The sequence below is a fragment of the Natator depressus genome, chromosome 11, assembly GCF_965152275.1.
Source record: "Natator depressus isolate rNatDep1 chromosome 11, rNatDep2.hap1, whole genome shotgun sequence".
NCBI lineage: Eukaryota > Metazoa > Chordata > Testudines > Cheloniidae > Natator > Natator depressus.
In genome coordinates, this window is record NC_134244.1 from 16,296,920 (window position 1) to 16,321,587 (window position 24,668).

Sequence of the window (24,668 nt, forward strand, 5' to 3'; positions counted from 1 at the left end):
TATACTATGTGGAAGGAATTAGGGATACAGGGGAAAGGCCAGAAGCAGAAGTAACAATTTAGGATCTAAAAATCAAGGTTTCCTGTAATCTTATTTCGAATTCAGGAAGAAAGAAGAATACTGATCTTTAAAAGATTTCACACTATGTATTCTAACTTTTAAACTATTGGACAATGGCTCGACAGATGGTGTACTGCGACTGTGGCTTTATTACAGTAATTGCAATCATCTCACTATTACCTTGTGCTCCCCACATCTGTTTGTTGTACCCACCCGTTGTCCTTCGTCTTATACTTTTGATTGTAAACCCTTTGGTTTGATTGTAAACCCCAGGGATTTCTTGTATTAATCTAGATGCATAAACTGGCCCAAAGAGTCAAAGGTGTTAACATGACACTGTTTAATGTTGGACAGTGACAGGGTTAACCAAGATTCAGGATTTGGTATACAGGGATCTCAGCCTGATTAGCACCATGGCAAACAGCACAAAAAAATCTTTTACCTTTTTATTAAAGATACAGAAAAGAAGAAAAATTAAAGCATTTGAAATGTGACCTATTAATTAAGGCTTTCATTTTATCATCTTTTGTTCCATTTCCCTATAGCTGGAGAGGGATTTTAGAAGGATTGCTCCTCCCCCTTGTTTGACAGTCTTTTAGATGGTAATACCTAATATATGAGGGAGGGGGAGAGAGGTACATTAGTTGAGATGGGCTAGAGCTGTTAATTGCTATTGTTATTAAAGTCTGATCCTGTCTCCTAAGATGGCAAACCAAGACAAACACACACAAAAGGGGAGAAAAAAGAACAGCAAAGATAGAAGCTGCAGCTTCTATCTCTGGCATTGACCTTCACTTTCAACTGCACTGCTGGTATGACAGAGGCTCAGCACACGATCTTATCAGCCACACCAAGACTTGGCAAATTTGCACTGCCTAGAGCTGTTTAGGGCATTGCATTTAGCCACATCTTTCTGGTCATAGGTTTACATCAGTATTGCAAAGCAGAAAGTCCTGGCTGGCTTAGCCAGATTCTTATTACACAAAAGGAAAAAGGAGACAAGAAAGAAGAAATAAGGGGTGAAGGAAAAAGATACATTGAGCGGAGGAGACAAATCAGTGTCCAGGATTCAGCCCAGCTGGAATTTGGGATTCAGCAGGAGCTGGTGGAGGTGGCAGTGTCATCTGGGTGTCTCTCTCTGGCCAAACGCTAACAAACAAAGCTATTTGTCAGCTGGTACTCTTGGATGTCCATAGCCTAATCAACATCTCTCAGGATTAGAGCAAAGAAAGTCCAGGGGCCCAGGAAACAGTAGGGGTGGCAGCCATGATGGGGAAGCTCACTCCTTCTCCTTCTTTCAGTCAGCCAGCATCACTGTAGCCTCCTTTTCCCCATAAAGTCTCCTTTTGGAGGACACCACAAGAATAGCTCATGCCTTTATTAAAAAAAAAAGACGACTAAGGGGGGATATGATAGAGGTCTATAAAATCATGACTGGTGTGGACAAAGTAAATAAGGAAGTGTTTTTTACTCCTTCTCATAACACAAGAATTAGGGGCCACCAAATGAAATTAATAGGCAGCGGGTTTAAAACAATCAAAAGGAAGTATTTTTTTCACACATACAGAGTCAACCTGTGGAATGCCTTGCCAGAGGATGTTGTGAAGGTTAAGACTATAACAGGATTAAAAAAAGAACTAGATAAGTTAATGGAGTATAGGTCCATCAATGGCTATGAGCCAGGATGGGCAGGGATGGTGTCCCTAGCCTCTGTTTGCCAGAAGCTGGGAATGGGCAACAGGGGTGGATCACTTGATGATTACCTGTTCTGTTCATTCCCTCTGGGGCAGCTGGCATTGGCCTCTGTTGGAAGACAGGATACTGGGCTAGATGGACCTTTGGTCTGACCCAGTATGGCCATTCTTATGTTATTATGTTGTCCACCAATTAGGCCTAGTTTCTGATGCACCGGTTTTGGTTCATTGATTTCCAGTTCTACACTCTTCTTATTTGCTGGGCATGATTAATGCAGCCCTTGATTTATATCAGAAGGCCTTTTCGTTTCGACTTTAATTCAGTCTGTCTGCTTGTGCACCTTTTCCCATCAACATTTGTTGCTACAGGTTATTGAGACATTCCATGAACTTTCAGTCACTTCTCACAACTGACCTCACAATTAGGGGAAATTTATAGGTCCAATGATTACAACAGATCATATTGGTATGTGTGGGTGAGGGGGGAGGGTTAGACACTGCTTAACATGTCTACCAATTCAGAATAAAATCCCTGGGGAAAAGGAGACTGACCAACAATGGAAACGTAATCATTGGGAAAAGTGCAACCTTCACATAAGCATGGGCTGCTGTTGCACCCTTTATCAGCAATGTTCAGAAATATATCATGGACAAAATGTTTGGTGGGTCTCTCCAACCAAAATACTGTATGCACTATTAACCAAATACTAGAAAACAAAGCTATTTGTCAGTTGGCCCCCTTGAATGTTGTTAACAGGCAAACATCATGGCCATAGCCTACAGCAACCTACAGTCTCTCAATGATAAAATCATGATAATTAACAGATGAATCCTTTCTGAATTCTATTATATAAATTAATAATCTCAGAAACATCATTACAGCTGTACATCCATCTTCTGCAACAGCTGTTCTTCCATTGCTCATTCGCTTTATTTTCTTTCCTCTTGCCCATTCTTATAGTAGTGCAACTATGACTTGGTGCACAGAGATTGGACTGAAATAATACCTTGATCAGTGTTCCCACCACTATGCGGCAAAGATAAGATTTCATTTGAACAGAAACACATTTCTAAGTGTCTGGTTGCAAAGATAAACTCCCAATCAGATTCAGTCCAATGTGGTATGATTTCATTGAGCCTGTAGACAAAGTTGTTCTAAGGAAAATGCGAGCCGCTACCACTCATCTCAGTGTGGTGTTGGTTCTGCAGATTAATGACTATCATTTAAGTGTCATCATTAATTATTTCACTGATCATTTTAGGAGAAACATCCAGACTGAAGATCATCAAGGGATATTGTATCAAAGCCGGTCTCTGGCACGGACTCATTGTGAGATCTTGACAAGTCACAATGTATAGGAGTTATACAGAGGCTAAGGATAATGGTATTTACCTTCTATCACAGAGTATTGTGAGAGTTATGGATAAGAAAGCAATATGGCTGGGGTTTTCAAATGAGCCTAATTTTAATGGAAGTTGAGCACCTAACTCCCTTAGGCTCCTTTGGAAAAAATAATCAAATATACATATGCCACATAATATATTTACTACTTGTTTTTTTCCTTGACACAGCATCTGATGCAAGAGAAAAACAGAAAAGAAATTGTGACAGGAATTTCTGAAAGAGGAAGAGCTTTGTGAGAAATCTACTTTCCAGAATGCCAAGCAAGTGCAGTTTTAGAATGGTGTAAATAAGGCTCTCTCTTTGCTATGTGGAGACTAGAAATGAAACTTGATCAATTTGTGTTATTGCCATAAGGCCAGGGGTCATTGAATGATGTTACTAGCCAAATAGATAACTGTTAACTGTGAAGTTCTCTCTCTCTCTCTCAACTGACTTTATATTGAGGTGTGCAAAGACTGATCCTTGGAATCCAGGCCTGGTGCTCTGACATAGAAGCTACATACACTAAGTGGAATCGGGAGAGGGAGCATGAGTGGGATGATGATATCATTTGAGAGCTCTGGGAAGAGTCTATGATTGTGATTCTTCTGGAACCATTTGCTATATTGGTGGATCAGGATGCCATTTAAATGGGACTCTGATTTTATACTAACTACACTCTCCTGACAGTTGAGAGACTCAGCCAAATTCTACTCACTAACCTCATTAAAGACACTAGGAGCCAAAGGGGTATCACAAATGTAGTTGGGAGAAGAAATTGGCTCCTTGATCATAGGTGTCATTGCACCACAGCAGTGCAGGATTTAGAAATACTGCCAATACTCTGAACACTGAAGGCCTGGGATGGATTCTGCTTTCATAGAATCATAGAATCACAAAATATCAGGGTTGGAAGGGACCCCAGAAGGTCATCTAGTCCAACCCCCTGCTCGAAGCAGGACCAATTCCCAGTTAAATCATCCCAGCCAGGGCTTTGTCAAGCCTGACCTTAAAAACCTCTAAGGAAGGAGATTCTACCACCTCCCTAGGTAACGCATTCCAGTGTTTCACCACCCTCTTAGTGAAAAAGTTTTTCCTAATATCCAATCTAAACCTCCCCCATTGCAACTTGAGACCATTACTCCTCGTTCTGTCATCTGCTACCATTGAGAACAGTCTAGAGCCATCCTCTTTGGAACCCCCTTTCAGGTAGTTGAAAGCAGCTATCAAATCCCCCCTCATTCTTCTCTTCCGCAGACTAAACAATCCCAGCTCCCTCAGCCTCTCTTCATAAGTCATGTGCTCTAGACCCCTAATCATTTTTGTTGCCCTTCGCTGGACTCTCTCCAATTTATCCACATCCTTCTTGTAGTGTGGGGCCCAAAACTGGACACAGTACTCCAGATGAGGCCTCACCAATGTCGAATAGAGGGGAACGATCACGTCCCTCGATCTGCTCGCTATGCCCCTACTTATACATCCCAAAATGCCATTGGCCTTCTTGGCAACAAGGGCACACTGTTGACTCATATCCAGCTTCTCGTCCACTGTCACCCCTAGGTCCTTTTCTGCAGAACTGCTGCCTAGCCATTCGGTCCCTAGTCTGTAGCGGTGCATTGGATTCTTCCATCCTAAGTGCAGGACCCTGCACTTATCCTTATTGAACCTCATCAGATTTCTTTTGGCCCAATCCTCCAATTTGTCTAGGTCCTTCTGTATCCTATCCCTCCCCTCCAGCGTATCTACCACTCCTCCCAGTTTAGTATCATCCGCAAATTTGCTGAGAGTGCAATCCACACCATCCTCCAGATCATTTATGAAGATATTGAACAAAACCGGCCCCAGGACCGACCCCTGGGGCACACCACTTGACACCGGCTGCCAACTAGACATGGAGCCATTGATCACTACCCGTTGAGCCCGACAATCTAGCCAGCTTTCTACCCACCTTATAGTGCATTCATCCAGCCCATACTTCCTTAACTTGCTGACAAGAATACTGTGGGAGACCGTGTCAAAAGCTTTGCTAAAGTCAAGAAACAATACATCCACTGCTTTCCCTTCATCCACAGAACCAGTAATCCCATCATAAAAGGCGATTAGATTAGTCAGGCATGACCTTCCCTTGGTGAACCCATGCTGACTGTTCCTGATCACTTTCCTCTCATGTAAGTGCTTCAGGATTGATTCTTTGAGGACCTGCTCCATGATTTTTCCAGGGACTGAGGTGAGGCTGACTGGCCTGTAGTTCCCAGGATCCTCCTTCTTCCCTTTTTTAAAGATTGGCACTACATTAGCCTTTTTCCAGTCATCCGGGACTTCCCCCGTTCGCCACGAGTTTTCAAAGATAATGGCCAAGGGCTCTGCAATCACAGCCGCCAATTCCTTCAGCACTCTCGGATGCAACTCGTCCGGCCCCATGGACTTGTGCACGTCCAGCTTTTCTAAATAGTCCCTAACCACCTCTATCTCCACAGAGGGCTGGCCATCTCTTCCCCATTCTGTGATGCCCAGCGCAGCAGTCTGGGAGCTGACCTTGTTAGTGAAAACAGAGGCAAAAAAAGCATTGAGTACATTAGCTTTTTCCACATCCTCTGTCACTAGGTTGCCTCCCTCATTCAGTAAGGGGCCCACACTTTCCTTGGCTTTCTTCTTGTTGCCAACATACCTGAAGAAACCCTTCTTGTTACTCTTGACATCTCTTGCTAGCTGCAGCTCCAGGTGCGATTTGGCCCTCCTGATATCTTTCCTACATGCCCGACCAATATTTTTATACTCTTCCCTGGTCATATGTCCAACCTTCCACTTCTTGTAAGCTTCTTTTTTATGTTTAAGATCCGCTAGGATTTCACCATTAAGCCAAGCTGGTCGCCTGCCATATTTACTATTCTTTCGACTCATCGGGATGGTTTGTCCCTGTAACCTCAACAGGGATTCCTTGAAATACAGCCAGCTCTCCTGGACTCCCTTCCCCTTCATGTTAGTCCCACAGCACTTGGTTTATGCCAGATTTATAACAATATAACAGAGCACAACTTAGTCCAGCATACATACACATTTTGGGGGTGATTATGGAAAGCCAACGTTTCCAAACATGCAGTTAGGATATAAAGTGATATTCTGTTTAGGTGACTGTCGGTGCTTTCCCAAATCCTGCCAAGGCCATGTGATCTCTCTGACATAACTGCATAGCCCATTCCAAATCTACACTGTCTTCTCCACATTCGCCATCCTGCCATAATGCCATCTTGTGCCTCTAGTCCTGCCTCTCTATTTGGTCTGCAAGGGGAAAGTACATAGTCAGGGGAGTTACTCACATATCAGAGATTGTATAATTCATCATCCTGAAAAGACTAATCTCTGCTTTGTGCCATGGCAGAGAAGTAAACTGAGGAAAGGAGAAGGAAGCATATCCAAAATAGCAGTGTTTTCTCCAAGCCCCTTTCATTATCACTATGTCTACATAAGAATCTGATGTCTAGATAGTCAAATGAAATGTCATTTGAAAATAGCATATTTTGGAAAGCCTGTCTGCAGAATCCACAGTCAGACTGTGAACTGTATTATATTGGTATTTACCAACATAAGAATTTCATAACACCTTCCAGGACAAATGTAGGTAAACAAGAATTGTGCACCTGGCCCACAAATCACATCAACAGTTTCACTATCACTTTCTAAATGGTCATCGTGTAAAATGTCCAAATCAACCCCTTAAACTGAAATACAAAAACAACATGATGCAATGCTTTCCAAGTCAGACTACTAGGTATTCACACCTCTAATTGGAGCAGAGTTAAAGCAAGTGGTCAGCTGAGTGCGACAATGGCTCGGGGCTGATGTGAAATCTTAACTCAATTTCCTGGGTTTCTAATGGTTAAGCGTCAATTAAAGACCACTGAAGCATTTGTTCTGAGAAAGACATGCATTTGGCACAAGATATTACACTGAATTTGTAAACAGATCTAAAGAAAATGCAGGTTAAATATATCTATACATATATACATGAAAAGTGATTTGAATACAAGAAGTGCTATAGAAGTGTTAAGTAGCATTGTTTTGGTCTCCTCAATTCTGTACCCCAAAACTCTAGTTGAAGTCAATGGAATCCAATGCTGGTCAGCACATTGCTGGATCATAAAAATCTGATTATAGGGATGTTGTAGCAAGTGATCCTACAGCACTGATATAAATGGGAGTCTTGCTGTCAGTTTCACTGGGAACATGACTGAGCACTTATATGTATAAAAAAAAATCTATGACCCAATTTCGCAAGGAGTTGTTCACCTCCTATGAGGGGACGAATGCCCTCCCATTGAAGTTGGCACGTTGCAGGATCAGACATTGCCATAGGGTACCAAGCTACTGGATTCAACATGGCTACTTGAAGGATTTGTGCCTAAGTGATTTTCACAATATTCAGTGTGGAAAGAAGGGATGATCCATTTTTTTTCCATCAAAACAGTTTTGATGGAAAACTGGGGTTTCGATTAAGTGATATTTCTCTCTCTCTCACGCGCACACACACACACTTCTGCTTTTCATCTAAAAATCTGAATGCCTGAAAAATTGAAATAAGTTCAACCAAAAACTGAAATATTTCAGTTGTGAAATGCCACAAGGGGGCACCTCATGGAAGTGGTAGTCTGCGTGCCTCATGCTCCCATTCTCCTCTATATGCTGGGCTCTGGAGCCCGACCTTATCTTGGATGATTAGAATTGGTCAGAAATGTTTGAAAAGAAAATTTTGATGAAACATTATTAAAATCAAAACAGTTTGGAAAAAAGTGTCTATTTTGATGAACATTCCTCTGGGGGTGGCGGTGGGGGTGGAAATTCAAAGCAAAAGTGTTTTTATTTCAGAATTCTGAAATTTTATTTTGGAATTTATTTTATGCTTCTTAAACTTATTTTTTTATTATTTTTACATATTATGATGTGTCAGCAATAAACAAAATAATATGACATATAATCATTTAAATCTAGTTTTATTTTGAAATTAAAGACAACAGGTACCTGTACTGATTGAAACATTTTATCTTCATTTCCAGATTAAAGTGTCTCCTGTTTGAGTTGTAATAAAATAGTTTGCTTTAAATCATTTCATTACAGCTCAGACAGGATACACTGATCTAGGAATGAAGATAAAATGTTTCAATCAGTATTAGGGAGCACTTGCCCTTAATTATTTTAAAAAATAAAATCAGAATATTTCAACTATGTTGTGTCATATTATGGCATGGTAGTAGTATTAGAGCATATTATGAAATATAAATAAAGAAGAACCTGAAATTTCAGAATTCCAAAACCATTTTTTATTTTGGCAATTCTGACTTGCAGGAAGTTTTGGAAGTATTGGTTTTCCTGCTAATCCAGACTGAAAACAAATTTTGAAACGTGGATGTGCCCTGTGAACTGGAATTCCAAGTTTCTATCACATCTACCCATTACGCATTATGGCCATGTGACTAACATGATGCACTGCCACCTCTCACCAAGATGGGAGGATGTGGGGGAACATGGGAGATTTTGTTTGACTAGGGAATCTGAGGCATCTAAACTACAGCTCCCCTCAGGAGGAATCATGGCAGCATTTCAGAATCAACATATTTTGGTTTGCTGCACAAATATTTCTGATTTAAATATTTGACCAAAATAAAAAAGTTTTTGGTTTGTGTGTGTGTGTGTGTGTGTGTGTGTGTGTGTGCGCGTTTTAAATAGAAGGTGGAGGGGAATCCCAACCAGCTCTAGATATGATCCAGATACTTTTATTGTTGTGAGTACAACAAATAGATCAGATTTCTAATATGAAATCTGTTGCACTGGTGTTATGTGTTTAACATTTATAAAAGGTATATTCCATTCACACAATTTACATGAGATCTAATTATCTTTGGCCTCTAAAAGACTATCAGCAGTTATGGAAAAAGTGTTTTTAAATGATGCCCTTACTTGAAAAGACATGAAACCATAAATCATGAACATTTTACAATTACTGCAAAAGGATTATTTAGGTCTTTTTAAGTGACAGAGATAAATACCCTTATTTCAGAGATATTTCCTTATATGCATGCAATGTATATTGATTTTTTATTTTGCCACAGGTATTTTGTGAACATATTTTGTGAACTATAATTAAATATCCTAGTATATTAACAAATTACACTATACAAATTGTCAGTAAATACATGTCCTGCAGTTTTACAAATTTCTGATCTCTCATTCTGTATGGAAGTTAGAAAGATGTTGAAAACAAACACACTTACTTTATTAGTTGTGCGTTTTATATTTATTGGTTATTTCCCCAGCATCTTTGTAGCTTATATAAATTGATCTTTCAGTAATTAAAATGTCAGTGTTCGGATTCTAAGCAGCTTCCTTTCTCTGCCAGTACTAAAGCAGGGCTTGGTAGACAGGCTTACTTATGCCAAACATTTTTTCAATTCATTTCTAAAATAGTGAACATTACTAAATACTGTTGGATCATATTAAAGAAGTTCTGTATTAAAATCACAAATGAGTTTAGATTCCCCATAGTTTAAATTCCAGGGTATTATTAATTAAGAGGTCTCTTGGTTTTTGGTCTCTTGCTTTTACTGTTTCTCTCCCTCTCTCTGTGAAACTTGTAAGCTACTAATTGTGTTAGTACATCCTAAGACAGAGTCTGTTCTCAAAGCAATACTTTGCACCAACAACAACTCACACAGAGAGAGACTCAAAGCGATACTTTGTAACAACAGAAACAGCACACAGAGACTCCCCGCCCTTTTGTTGTATTTATCTCGCTTTGTTAACAATTGTGATTAAAATAGAGATAGAGGCTGTATATGGATGGATGCTTGGTGTGGATAATAACGGAATGATCAGGAAGGTACCAGCCTAAGAATCCAATGTCCATCAGCTGAAGAAGGCGTCAAGTGGAAACAACCAGAGGACTCCTGGAGGGCAGACTGGAATCCACCCAACAGCCTCAAGGATGGGAAGCTGAAGAACAACACGGAGCCGTCAGGAATGTGCCATCTGCTGATTGATTCAGCAACAGCATGATGAAGCAATTCCCATAGACTGGCATAGGAATAAATTCCTATAAAAATGGACTCTAGAAACTGAGAACTTTGGGGTCTGATTTTGCAAACCAACTTCCAGGAGCTTCAGATGTGCATCTGACAAGGCCCTGCTCCCTCCTTGTGTCCAGGCCACCTGGCCAGTGGCTTGGCATGAGCAACTCTAAGGTTGGTAATTATGATAACAACCTTGCAGAACCTGTGTGTGTGTGTGTATGAATGAATTTGTGAATAAATATGAAATTGAATAGAATGTTATAGCTATAACTAACTGCTTACTATGATTCTTTGTGTATTCACAATAAATGAGGCATTTTGCCTTATTCCCTTTAACAAGATCCTGCTGGTTTTTATTTTATTGGTATAACAATACTACATTTTTCATCTGTGAAGGCAAGACTTCACCTTCCTGTTTAGAGAACACTCATCTATTGATTCTTCTTACGACTCCTCAGAACCCAGGACTTTAGTAGCTTTCTATCCCCATAAAGATATAGTAATTAGTATATTATCAGAACACTTTCTTAAGCAGGTGCTAGACAGAGGGAGTTGCCTACAGCAGTAGCAGATTAAATAAGATTTTTCTACTTTACAGAAACAAAGTGACTGATGTAGGTCAGAAATTAAGAAGAAATTGATTTAACGGGTTTCATAGAATTTAAGGCCTGAAGGGGGCATGGTAAACAATTATTCCGATCTCCCATATAATACAGGCACGTAACTCCTGCAACAGAGGTAATTATAAAGTGATACTGGGAGCTCAGAGGCCAGCAGAAATGCTGCAAAGCCACTTCTGGCAGAATTCAGAATAGAACCCAGAACCTCCACGTAGTTGAACGAATCTTATGCACATGACCCCTGGAGGGTTATACTGAGCACTGACAGGTACAAAATGAGCTCTGTATCTTCAGAAGCTGGTTGATATGTGGAGATAAAATATTTGGCAAAATATTGAATCTGGAAATCTTGCAATGTTGTTTTTTCCTTTATTCCCAGAAAAAAAAAACACATTATTCAAAGAGGTCATTTTTCAAAGGACTTTTTGGTATTCAAAGATGCTGATCAGATGACATGGTGGCATTATGTCCCCTATATAAACAGGGACATACACTTCAGGGATGAATTCTATCCCTACTCAATGCTATCAATCTTTGTCAAAGATGAACTACAGATAGATGAAAAAAATATCCATTTGCAGCTGAATAATATTTCTCTGAGCCTCTCTAAATGGCAGTCTGAGAACATTCATTTTAAAAAGTAAAATTAAAAAAGACAGGCCATTTAGCAGGTTCTCTCACACAAAGTGTATTTTCCCTAAACATCAATAAGCTCTGGGACCCTTGCACCTCCCAGGCTCCCAGAGCCCAGAAGTCCACAAAGCAATGAGACAGCCCTGCAGCTCAAGCCCCGTGAGCCTGAGTCTGCTGGCATGGGCCAGCATGAGTGTCTAGTTGTGTGTAGACATATCCCAAGTGTCTTGCCCAAGATCACACAGGAAGTCTGATAGAGACAAGACTGGAAGCCATATCTCCTTCCATCACATCCTGTACTTTAACATTATAATGGGAATATATAGAAACTGAAAGTTACACTATCACTTGACAATTTTGTTGCCCCTGACTCTCACAGGATTCCATAGCATCCCAAATTGATGGTTACAAATTGTTTGCAAATTTAACGCCATCAATTTGGGCTTGAATAGGTACTGGGAGTAGCTGGCTCGCTACAAAAGCAATTTTCCCTTTCTTGGTATTGACACCTCCTCATCAGTTATTGGGAGTGGACCACATCCACCCAGACTGAATTGGCCTTCAACATTGGTTCTCCACTTGTAAGGTAACTCCCTTCTCTTCATGTGCCAATATATATTTATGCCTGTATCTGTAGTTTTCACTCCATGCATCTGAAGAAGTGGGGTTTTTTACCCACGAAAGCTTATGCCTAAATAAATCTGTTAGTCTTTAAGGTGCCACCAGACTCCTTGTTGTTTTTGTGGATACAGACTAACACAGCAACCCCTCTGATACTTGGTACCAAAGAAAATTAAATAAATATTAGACCCACTCAGCTCTAATATTTGTTCTGACATCTTGTGTCAATTCACTTTAGGTTTGTTTTGTTTTTTTTTTAAAGTATATTCTTACTTTGTTACGAATTCTTGAATACAACAATTGAAACAATTGTAGAAAAACCTAGATTACTTTCTATCACTTTTTTGCAGTTCATCAAACTTGGAACAGATCATTTAACTTTTGGAAACATCCTACTAGGGCAAGGCCCCATGAGTTTATACTGCACCTGCCTGGGGCTCTAGGGGTGTTACCCCACTACAAATAATAGACTAGAAAATGACTTTAAACAGGAGTGAAACTGACACTTTCAAGTCACTTTCATAGTCTTGCCAACCCCAAATGTTCAAAAATCAAGAATCAGGCTCACCAAAAATCATGAAATTGGCTTTAAAATAACGAGATTATGTAAAAATAATAGATTTGGTGTACTCCCCCGCCCACCCTGGACTTCCTGTATGACCTCAGGTCAGTGCCCTACGGACAGAGTTTCAAAGGTTTTTAGGCACCCAAAGATGTATCTAGGCATCTAGTGGGGTTTACAAATCACCTAACCTTCTAGGCACTTTAGAAAATCCCACAAGGTGCCTAAATACCTTTAAAATTCCAGCCTTTAGTCTGTGTGTGCCTCAGTGCCCCATCTGTACAATGGGGATAACAGCACTGCTCTACCTCAGCGAGGGGCTGTGATGTGAGGCACTCAGCTACTATGGTGATGGGGCCACATAAGTACCAGAGGTAGAGTGGTAACTTCTCTATACCACTGCTATTCCTTCCCTGGGTTTTGGTCCCTTCTTTTCACTTATGCCCCTCACATCTTCCACTTTTCTGAATGTAACCTTGGCTCAGAAGGCTTGATTGTATTTCTTCTGAGTCCCCTGCGTTCTCTCTTCAACTCCCACCCTCCTCAACCACCACTGAAAAGTGGATAAGGAACTGGTTAAAGGGGAGACTACAATGGGTCACACTGAAAGGTGAACTGTCAGGCTGGAAGGAGATTACTAGTGGAGTTCCTCAGGGATCGGTTTTGGGACCAATCTTTTTATTACTGACCTTGGCACAAAAAGAGGGAATGTGCTAATAAAATTTGTGGATGACACAAAGCTGGGACGTATTGCCAATACAGAGAAGGACCGGGATATCATACAGGAAGATCCGGATGACCTTGTAAACTGGAGTAATAGTAATAGGATGAAATTTAATAGTGAAAAGTGCAAGGTCATGCATTTAGGGATTAATAACAAAAAAATTTGTTATAAGCTCGGGACGCATCACTTGGAAGTAACAGAGGAGGAGAAGGACCTCGGAGTATTGGTTGATCACAGGATGACTATGAGCTGCCAATGTGATGAAAAAAAGCTAATGCGGTCTTGGGATGCATCAGGCCAAGTATTTCCAGTAGAGATAAGGAGGTGTTAGTACCATTATATAAGGCACCGGTGAGACCTCACCTGGAATATTATGTGCAGTTTTGGTCTCCCATGTTTAAGAAGGACGAATTCAAACTGGAACAGGTACATAGATACTAAGTACATAGACAACATAAATACTAGGATGATCTGAGGAATGGAAAACCTTGTCTTTTGAAAGGAGACTCAACGAGCTTGGCTCATTTAGCCTAACCAAAAGAAGGCTATGGGGAGATATGATTGCTCTCTATAAATATATCAGAGGGATAAATACCAGGGAGGGAGAGGAATTATTTAAGCTCAGTACCAATGTGGACAGAAGAACAAATGGATATAAACTGGCCATCAGGAAGTTTGGACTTGAAATTAGATGAAGGTTTCTAACCATCAGAGGAGTGAAGTTCTAGCACAGCCTTCCAAGGGGAGCAGTGGGGGCAAAAGACATATCTGGCTTCAAGACTAAGCTTGATAAGTTTATGGAGGAGATGGTATGATGGGATACTCAAAGATCAATTAATTGCCAAAATTAGGCTATTAACGGTAAATATGTCCAATGGCCTGTGATGGGATGTTAGATGGGGTGGGATCTGAGTTACTAAAGAGAATTCTTTCCTGGGTGTCTGGCTGGTGAGTCTTGTCCACATGCTCAGGGTTTAGCTGATCGCCATATTTGGGATCGGGAAGGAATTTTCCTCCAGGGCAGATTGGAAGAGGCCCTGGGGGTTTTTCACCTTCCTCTGCAGTATGGGTCACAGGTCACTTGCTGGAGGATTCTCTGCACCTTGAAGTCTTTAAACCATGATTTGAGGACATCAATAGCTCAGACATAGGTTAGGGGTTTGTTACAGGAGTGGGTGGGTGAGATTCTGTGGCCTGCATTGTGCAGGTCATCAGACTAGATGATGATAATGGTCCCTTCTGACCTTAAAGTCTAGGATTCTATGATCTAAGGACTTTTCTTATCTTAATCACCCTTCCTTGGTTTGTAAACAAAACACTGACTACCTGCCCCAGAGACACAAGCTGGGAGAAGCACCTCTCTGCAGAACTCACATTCCACACTAATCCTGAGCTGTTAAGAGCTCAGTCTGGCAGCCCACCTTCTGTACAAAACTCAGGAGGGGGGGAGGCAGCCCCGCTCTACCCTATATAATTGGCGCCCTTGCCCCCACACCGTTGTTTACTCATTACCTTAAGTATTTTCTCTCATCTTCAGTGTTTCCTTTCCCCAAACTCTCTCTGCCATTCTCTCATCTCCATTTCAAAATACCCTTAGTCACCTCTAATCTTTCTAGCTCTCAATTGGTTCCTCTCTCTACCTTCATTTCTATCTACCCTTCAGTATTCTTTCTAGGGGGCCAAAACATGAGCCTTGTTCACCTTAATGTTTACAGTGTTTCAAGGGGTAGGCCAACGAGAAAGTAAGTGTGAGAGAATCAGCTTCCAAATACAAGTGAACCGACAGCCCTTCTGCACTATGTGCTACCTATGTAGGAATATATTCTTTTGGGTTTCCATTCTCTGAGATTTAAAAAGCACCTATAGTTCCACACTCCTAAGTCATGACTCTTTGGAGGAGCAAGAATGAAGGGGAATGGAGAAGAACAAAAGTTATCCTGGTAGCAAGTCATTTATGTTGCTCAGTTACTCAGCTCTGTGCATAGAACAGAGCACAGAAGCTGGGCTTGTTCAGAGAACAAAGGCCTGAGAAGCGGGAGGTAGGGCACTCCAATGCTCTTGCGCACCGTTTCAGAAAGGTCGCTCATGCCTGGCTGGTAAAAGCTCTAAGATTACTTTTTTGACCTCCCCTCACTGCCCGCCCATTATCATTGTAATATGCTGCAATGTTTCCTGAATATACTTTCTATTCATTGGGCTTTTGGATCCTGCTTTTCACTCTGAAGAGATGAAAGTGTCATAGTAAACCATTCACGTCATAATTCAAGGCCTAGAGGGCCCAAGCAGCAGGAGTTAATTCACTTCAAATTGGAGTGGAGTGCCTTGACGTTCTGTTCTGAATGAGCTATCCTGGCAATTAGGTCATACTGCGCTAGAGCAGGCCATGCACTTAGGACAGAAGAACCCCATGCACCGCTACAGACTAGGGACCGAATGGCTCGGCAGCAGTTCTGCAGAAAAGGACCTAGGGGTTACAGTGGACGAGAAGCTGGATATGAGTCAACAATGTGCCCTTGTTGCCAAGAAGGCCAATGGCATTTTGGGATGTATACGTAGGGGCATAGCCAGCAGATCGAGGGACGTGATCGTTCCCCTCTATTCGACATTGGTGAGGCCTCATCTGGAGTACTGTGTCCAGTTTTAAGCCCCACACTACAAGAAGGATGTGGAAAAATTGGAAAACGTCCAGCGGAGGGCAACAAAACTGATTAGGGGACTGGAACACATGACTTATGAGGAGAGGCTGAGGGAACTGGGATTGTTAAGTCTGCGGAAGAGAAGAATGAGGAGGGATTTGATAGCGGCTTTCAACTACCTGAAAGGGGGTTCCAAAGAGGATGGATCTAGACTGTTCTCAGTGGTAGCTGATGACAGAACAAGGAGTAATGGTCTCAAGTTGCAGTGGGGGAGGTTTAGGTTGGATATTAGGAAAATCTTTTTCACTAGGAGGGTGGTGAAACACTGGAATGCGTTACCTAGGGAGGTGGTGGAATCTCCTTCCTTAGAAGTTTTTAAGGTCAAGCTTGACAAAGCCCTGGCTGGGATGATTTAATTGGGGATTGGTCCTGCTTTGAGCAGGGGCTTGGACTAGATGACCTCCTGAGGTCCCTTCCAACCCTGATATTCTATGATTCTATGCAGCCGGGGACAGGGAAGTAGAAAGGAAGCCTGACTGCAATGTAGTGCTGTGAGGAAAGCATTTACCTAGGAATAGGTAGAACGTGAATCACATGTATGATACCTAACCAACAACTAGGAAGCTGACCAGTGAGCAAGTGTCCCACTGATATCAATGAGGCTGGTTTGGACATACGTAAATGTGATAATATTTAGGAACAGATGATTTTGGCTAGTCTCCATGTGGGAGCAAGGAGATCCATCCACTTGTGTGCCTGTGAAAGGGATGGCGAGGCGGCCTATAGGGAGAATGTTCCTTGCTGTCTTCAAGTACTGCACTCCAGCAAGTGCTAGGTGCCTGAAAGAAGCACAATGAGTTGAGGGCATGGCTCCAGTCCTGTACTAGATAGCAGAGCTGGCCAGGTATGGAGCGGGAGATGCATGCAGTGTTACCAGTTCTTGAGATTTCATCACGAGTCTCACAGTATTTGGTTTAATTCTCAAAGCCCCAGCACCCGGCATGATGGGATTTGAGAATTTCAGTTTTTATTTAGAAAAAAAAAAAGTAAATTTCTAGCTCTTATGGTTACTGAGAAAAGCCAGCAGGAAATTCAAGAGACCCAGAGGTGAAAATTTCTCTCTGCCCAAGTGATTACATCTGGACACAATGTTGATCACCCACCTTAGTTATAAGCTTGGAGATCTACAAGTGCAAAACATTACTATTCCTAGATTTTAAGGCCAAAGAACTATTGTAATCATCTAGTCTGTCCTCCTGCATAATAGACTCTACAATATCAGCCAGCAATTCCTGCACCAAGTGCACTAACATGTAGACTAACTAGACCTTTTATTTAGAAAGATATCCAATGCTGATTTAATTAGTTCAAGGAATAGAGGATACACCCATATCAGGTGATCTAATGGTTAATTATTTTCAGTTAGAAATGTGCACCTAATTTCCAGTTTGAATTTGTCTAGCTTCAGTTGCATGAGTATTAATTCAATTATTATTATTTTGTTGATTGAGAGTTCTTTACTATAGATAGCAAAATAAAATAATCAATTTATACATATGTAGTCCTATTAAGGAAGATTAAGTGACTATATCGTTTTAAATACATTTCAAAAGGTTAAAAATTCAATCTCTCTCTGCATGGGATTACATGTATAGATTTTATTCTTTCTGATAATATTCACTTTTCTATGAAAAATACTTGTGGTTCAGTCAGGAAAACAGATACTTTATAGGTTTACTTTCATTTGGGTAAAAATTGTTAATCATACAGTACTTTTTTGTATCTTTTAATACAATATTGGGAGGGAGGGACTGAAATTGGCAGTACATAATCTTTATTCTACATTCAGTCTTTAGATATTAGGACTTCAATACATTTCCAACCAGTATTGATTCTATAGGGTTACCCCCCCACCCCCCGTAATTTCACAAGCATTGACGGACTAAAGTCAGTCATTCAAAATGCTGAGTTACAGGTCATCCATTAAATGACTATGGCTAAGATTGTTCAGGTCTGTTTTCTGAATTACCAAAAATGAAATACATCAGAACAAAAACAAAAAACGTTTCACATACACAGATGAGCTCTCAACTGAGCTTGCAGGATCCTTTGAGGAGAGAGATGAAGAGTCAGCAGGAATAGCTAAGTGAGGATACAGCACAGTGTGCTATAACAGTTTATCTATTCATTTATTTTTGCACACAAGATAGTAGATATATTACAAAACCCAGCAAAAATATGTAGACATTTTTAACATCATATACCATGTGGGGCTTGTCCCCATGAAGTGGAAAGTGCCTTGAGCTCCTACTTATTCCAGTGCAAATTAAAGGGACTCAGCACTGTCTTATATTTTTCTCTGTCTCCTGTTAACCTCCTTGTATCCTATTGCATAAATTTCTAGGTCAGGAATCTAGGCCAAATCCTCATCCAATATTAAGTGACATAGCTCCACTGAAGTCAATGGAGCTATACTGAATTATTCTCACTACTTATTCTGTGAAAAACCTTCCTGAAAGCGTATGGATGTTTTAGAGAAGGCAAATCATTCCCAACCTCTTCTACTTCCACAGAGACATGCACCAAATGAGGTAAGGAAAGGAGTTTCCAATCTCCTATTCAGGGTTAATCCATGGAAGGGACACCATGGCCCTACATGATTGAAAATTCCTTTCCCATTAGGAGACATATTCAGAGCCACATTTCCAAAGGCACCTCAACCTTCCAGTTTAGGGCTCGTGATATTGCAGGTGCATTCAACTGTGGATACACTGCAGGCTCTTTGGCTCAGATCCTCAAAGGAATTTAAACTCCTAATTTTCACTGATTACTATGGAAGTTAGAGGATCTGGGTCTTTGTGCCTGCAGATCAGGCATCTGTACATATACATCATTTTGGGCACAAAATTAGAGGCCAAGTTGAGGGGAGATCCCTGAAAGTATAAACTATAACTACATTTTTCAGTCAAGTTTTGTTATAGGTTTAATTTAACTCACTTTTTCCACAAGTCGTGCAGTAAATACACATTTAAGTCATACTCTTTAATACCTGGCAAACTAGTTTCCATAGTAAATAATGCAAATAATAATGTAAATAACTATTTTTTACTACTGCCATCACTTGCTTGTTCTGAAGTCTGTCTCAGACCAATTAGTATGTATAAGTAAGTATATTTAGGACTTGGTATCACACATATTACCTATAGTTCTGGGATGTTGTAATGAAATCATGTGTGTCTTGGGGAGGTTATAACTTTAGTGTCACTAGCTCTGACAATGTCATTTATAATCATCCTGAAGCTTAAATAGCTGTTGTCACAGTCTCACAGGTATAAAAAAGTTAGTTACTTATATTTTTAACTAGAAGAAGAAAACAGATGAGAAGATCTATAATGTGTCTTTCCAAATATTAAACCATATCATGCCCCTGAATGACAAATGTTTTCCCAGAAAAGAAGTGGAATATATTCAGGCAGCGTCACCATAAATAGAATGTGTGTATGTTTTCAGAAGAAAATACAAATCCAGGAGGTCTGGACTTTCTGGGGGAAATAAACTTCTTTTTTGATAGTGAAGTTACATGAGTTCCATCATGAAGAGAAAGCTAGGCACATAGCACAATAAACTGAAATGTGTGGAGAGCTGGGTTCAAATTCTAAATGATAACAAATGAAAAGGACCTTGGAGGCATTAGCCTAATTTCTGATTTGTGTGCACCACAAAATGACCACCTAAGTAATCGCAAAGTGCACAACAGGCATCTTTTAAACAATATCTAACAATTGAACAGGGAGGGATATTGCAGGTCAGGACTGCAGTGGTTCTGCGCACCAACTGAAGTGAGTTGGGGGGTTTCATTCCAATTGTTAGTACATTGGTGTCTAGTCCACCAAAAACCATTACAGAGGAAGGTCTCAGACTTCAGTTGCTTTGGATAAGTATTAAAAGGTCCACACTCTTCTGAATTAATCTCAGGTATATATTTCTCCCTCCATGCTCCCTTAGTCCTTGAAATATTCTACTCATCATACTGCTGCTATAATTCACAAGTGGATGGGAAGAATAAAACCTTTAGTCTGAAACTCCATGACGTAGTAATCAAACAAGTTTTAATATAATTAAAAGCTGCTGGGATTCAGACTTTTATTATACACCGCCGGTTTGTAATTGTTGTTAAGTCATGCTGTTGATAAACACAGCGTTCATGACTCTTTTGGTAAGTCTGACACAGCAAGCCTTTTTCCTCCACAAGAATGGAAAAGTAATAAATGCTGTGAATGTGATATATAGTTTATCCTTCAGGCAATTCCAGTAGTTCTCTTAGGTAATTACACAAAGCAATACAGATCTTTTCAGCTATAGTCAGTAATGCTCTGTAAAATAAAACTCTGGAAAAGAGCATCAGAAAGCTACTGCCACGGGGCTCTAGATCATTGACCTGTATGCAGAGTGGAATCCTGGCATGAAGGTATATTATGAGCAAAGAATCTCAGAACTGGAAACTGTAGTCTGTTTAGACAACAAAAATGTTGATGCTTCTCCAAGACATCTAAAATAGTTAGCACATATGGAGCTGCAAAATTAAGTCCCAGTCCTCTCTTTGAACTCATGCAAAGCACCGTTTACTTTAAAGAGATCAGCTGCAAGATGAGGGCCTGGGGCTGACCTTTCATTAGATGTTCAGGATGTCCTGCTTCTGGTGGGGCTGGAAATATCTGTACGTTTTCAGTGCTCCTTTGTAAAATGGAACCTGAACATTTTGAGACAAGTGTGAACAAAATTAATTGGAAGGGAGAAAAAGGTTGTCGAAATGTTTCTGAACCTCAAAAATAAATTTAATCTGAGTCTGGGGAAAAGGTGCAGCCCAAGTTCTGACTGTGTACAAGCCAGTTAATCCACCCCCCCACTCAAACTGACCTTATTTTTGGAGAGCAGGAGCATGCTTACATGGACCCAATTGCTCAGGCAAAGGACAAGAATGTTAGGATTACAGCTGGGTGAAATTTTTCGACCAAAACACTTGTTTGGTGAAAAATGAAGATTCCAGTCAAAACATTTTGTGTATTTGTGTCCAATATCAGTGAATTGTTTCAATTAAAAACCAATTTAAAAATCTGAAAACTGTGGAAATATTTTGACTTTTTTTTTTTAAACAAAATGTTGGGACTTGTCAATTCAATATTTCTTTAAATTTTGTTTTAAAACCATTTTTAAAAGAAAAAAGCTCAATATAAAAATGAAACATTTTGCTTCAGGTGGAATAAAATGTTTTGTTCAACCCAAAACAAAAATTTAATTTATTCCTTTTTGATATGCCAAAAATATCTAAAAAAAATTGTTTTCGGGTCAACCCAAAACAATTTTTTTCCAGCATTACCAGAAAACTAAAATATCCAGTGTTTGCACAGTTCTACTGAGGCTCTCCACGTAAAATAACTGAAAATAAAACACTGACATTTTATCTGCAGTTTGGTTGGCTGTTCCTCTCAAAATTAGTTTTAAAAATAATATTACTTCATCGTAACGGATACCTTTTCAGAGCTGTAATCAATAATTGTAATAGATTTTAATGTTGCTGTCATTAAAGTAACGTGCCTAATTCAGATACATAGATATGCATATTTGATGGCCCTGTTGGTGTGGCAGCTGATTGTGGGGAAGAAGAGGAATTTCATCAGCTAGGATTCTAATGAAAGTAAAGGTCAAACTTCCTAGAGATGTGAGTTAATTGCAGGAATTATTAAAGGTGCACACAGCTGTTTGGCAGTCCCCTCTAGCACAGTAGCTCACAACCCTCCCCATACCTAGCTTATATTCTTCTCATCTAGGGGAATCAGGTGCCTGCTAGCAATTATCCTTAATAAGCCAGCAGTACTTCTCTGAGAGGGATGCTGATGAGCCTAATTGCAGCCAGCAATTTTAGGTGCTCTGGCATTCTGAGACAGGTTTAATCCCTGGTTTGCCAGATAATCTGCAGGGCTCATGCATCCTGTTAATATATATCCATATAAAAGCGAGATGGGCTAGAATCCCAAAGTTCAGCTTCAGTTCTAAACCTCCTGAAAGTGCAATATGTTGAGGTGTACGGTTTTGCTTCTGGTCCTTGTCTGCTATCTAGCTGCCCTCATACTTGAGAGCAACAAGGAAGTCGTTCTTCATGTGGCTATCTTTGTTTATATTTTGATATCGATAGATTTGCTAGACCTTGACTCTACAGCTCAAACTGAAAATATGCTAATTACTTTAGAACAAATACCTAGAGACGTATATTAGCATATTTTTTTGGTAGATGAAATATTTAGATACTCTTCATGATTCAAGTACACAGTTCATAGTACACTCTGATTACCACTTCGGTTTAATATTTATTGCCTATCATTACTACTACTTCATATATTGAGAAGCTTAACAATGCCTGAATTACTTATAGTTCCTTAATATCATACTTTATGTTTAATATTCATATATACTACAAAATCCTACAATCAGAAGATTAACTTATTACATTATTTTCAAGTGAAATCTTATTCTTGTGCAATTCCTAACTGATATATGATGCACTTACATTATAATTGGTCTCCTACTCTATATATTTCTGCATTAGGATTGCAGTACTTTAAGTGCCTTCTCCTTCCTGGGTCCTATAATGGTACAGAATTTTCAAGCTTCCTGTGGCTACATAGGTAATTAAATACTTCCAGTTCTCCAGGGCCTCAGGCTCTGGAGATGCTTCCATGGCAAGGTGTCCATTTTCCCAGGATCCCCTGGGTTTAAATAGGTTTGCCTGGGTGGCAGGCACCCCAGACTGCTTGCCTGCTGGGTAGGCCGGTCAGCTAGGGAGCCAGCTTGCTGACCCAGAAATTTTCTGAATATAAGAAAATGAATCCATTCTGGTTCTTCCAAAATTGATTTTTTGGAAAAATTTCCTTTGATCAGAATTTTCTTCATTTTGAACTTTTCATTCCAATTTTTGGAAATGCAGTTTTCCAAAAGATGAAAATTCTGGTTCCCACACAGGGCTAGTTTTATGGTATATTCCTCTGGATCTAAGAGTTCACAACTACTTGGATGGTATTTTACTCATGTGGTAATATTTTCCACTCACTTTGTGCTAGTATAAATGACTGCACAAAGTGCAGATCATCAGTGAATTGGATCTAAAAATGGGATTGCATCAGTCTCATTTCCCCTTGAGTTCTATAAAGATGATTGCTGAGAAATAGCAGTTTCACACAGACAAAAAAGACTTTCTCCTTCATTTCACTAATACATACTTTGTGACAAGATACAATCTTCCTGTAGCTTTCACAAGATTCCACTCGTGTTCAGTGGTTGGCATTAGATCAGTGTGTAATGATTGTGTTATAATTGCTCCTTTAATTCTAACACAACACAGATTTACTCCACTCTCTAAATATTTGTCAGAAACTAAAGGCCAACTCCAGACACGGTACTGCTCAGTTGACTTCAGTGAAGTTGGGTTCACTTATATCAGGGCTGAATTTGATCCAAAACCAATGTAATGTAACAAATGATTATTAAATGAAGTTCTTTCCTGTACCTCTTGTAGAGTAGACAATAGTCTTTCATTGCTGAAATGAAACCCAATTGAGCTCAATGAAACCCAATGGCTGCCATCTCAATACCTATCATAACAACTCACATATTTATGTGCCATCCAGTCATTAGCAATTTTGCCCAGATAAGAGGATAGAGTAATTAGATTCCAAACCTGTTAGATTCATTGTTAGTTCTCTGAATACAAAGAGGAACATTACATGGTATTTGGATCAGACACAAAGTAATTTGCAGTAGTTAGTGTACTGCAAGTTAAAATGTTTTAGGTGCTTTTCAATAACTAGAAACAATAGATAATACTCAGTAATGAAATGCAGTTTGTCAATGGAGTTTGTAACTGAAAGAAACATCTGGCCCCCAATGGCCAAATAGATGCTTCCGTTTCCAATTTAAAAGCATTCTAAAGATAGGACAAGACACCATGCAAGCTCCTTATGGCAGGGATTGTCTACTACTCTCTTTGTACCAGGCCTAGCACAATGGTATCCGGTTTCTGAGTGGTTCCTAAGCACTGCAGTAATGAAAAAAAGCTTACTATAATAGATTCTTAGCTACCAAAGAACGAAAGTAATGCAATATTATTTGCTGAAGGTGTTCTGTGATTCACAAATAAAGGGTTTTGAAAACTGTTGAACTGATGAATATTCAGTCTAATCTTCTAGTCTGCTAAAATGTCATTAGGAACCAAACAAGGTGTTATGTGGTAGCTATATTAGGAAAAGTATGTCTGGAAAACTTCTCAAATCCCAGTCCAGAAAACACAGTCACATAAGTAATTTTACTCATGAGTATAGTTCTAGTGACTTCAGTATGCAGTCATGTGTAAAAATTAAGTATGCATGTTAATTGTTTCTTGGATCAAAGTTTATTAGTCAAACACTATCAGTGTGCTTGACACAGTGCTACTCAGAAGTGTTTGGGGCCTGAATTTTAGAGGTGCAACTGACCCTCTGTAACTCCAAATTAAGCCAGTAGCAGCTGCGGGTGCTCAGACCTTCTGAACAAAATTAAGAAAAATCAGACCTTTGCTATCTAAACTGGCCAGGCAATACCATTGGGATAACACTGAATGACCAAGGACTGGACAGTCTAATC

General features: G+C 40.0%; 1 protein-coding gene across 1 annotated transcript in view; it reads right to left on the reverse strand.

Moving 5' to 3' along the window:
* DPP10 (dipeptidyl peptidase like 10) overlaps window positions 1-24,668 on the reverse strand; it is an 860,783-nt gene that overhangs the window by 576,223 nt on the left and 259,892 nt on the right. The window lies entirely within an intron of this gene.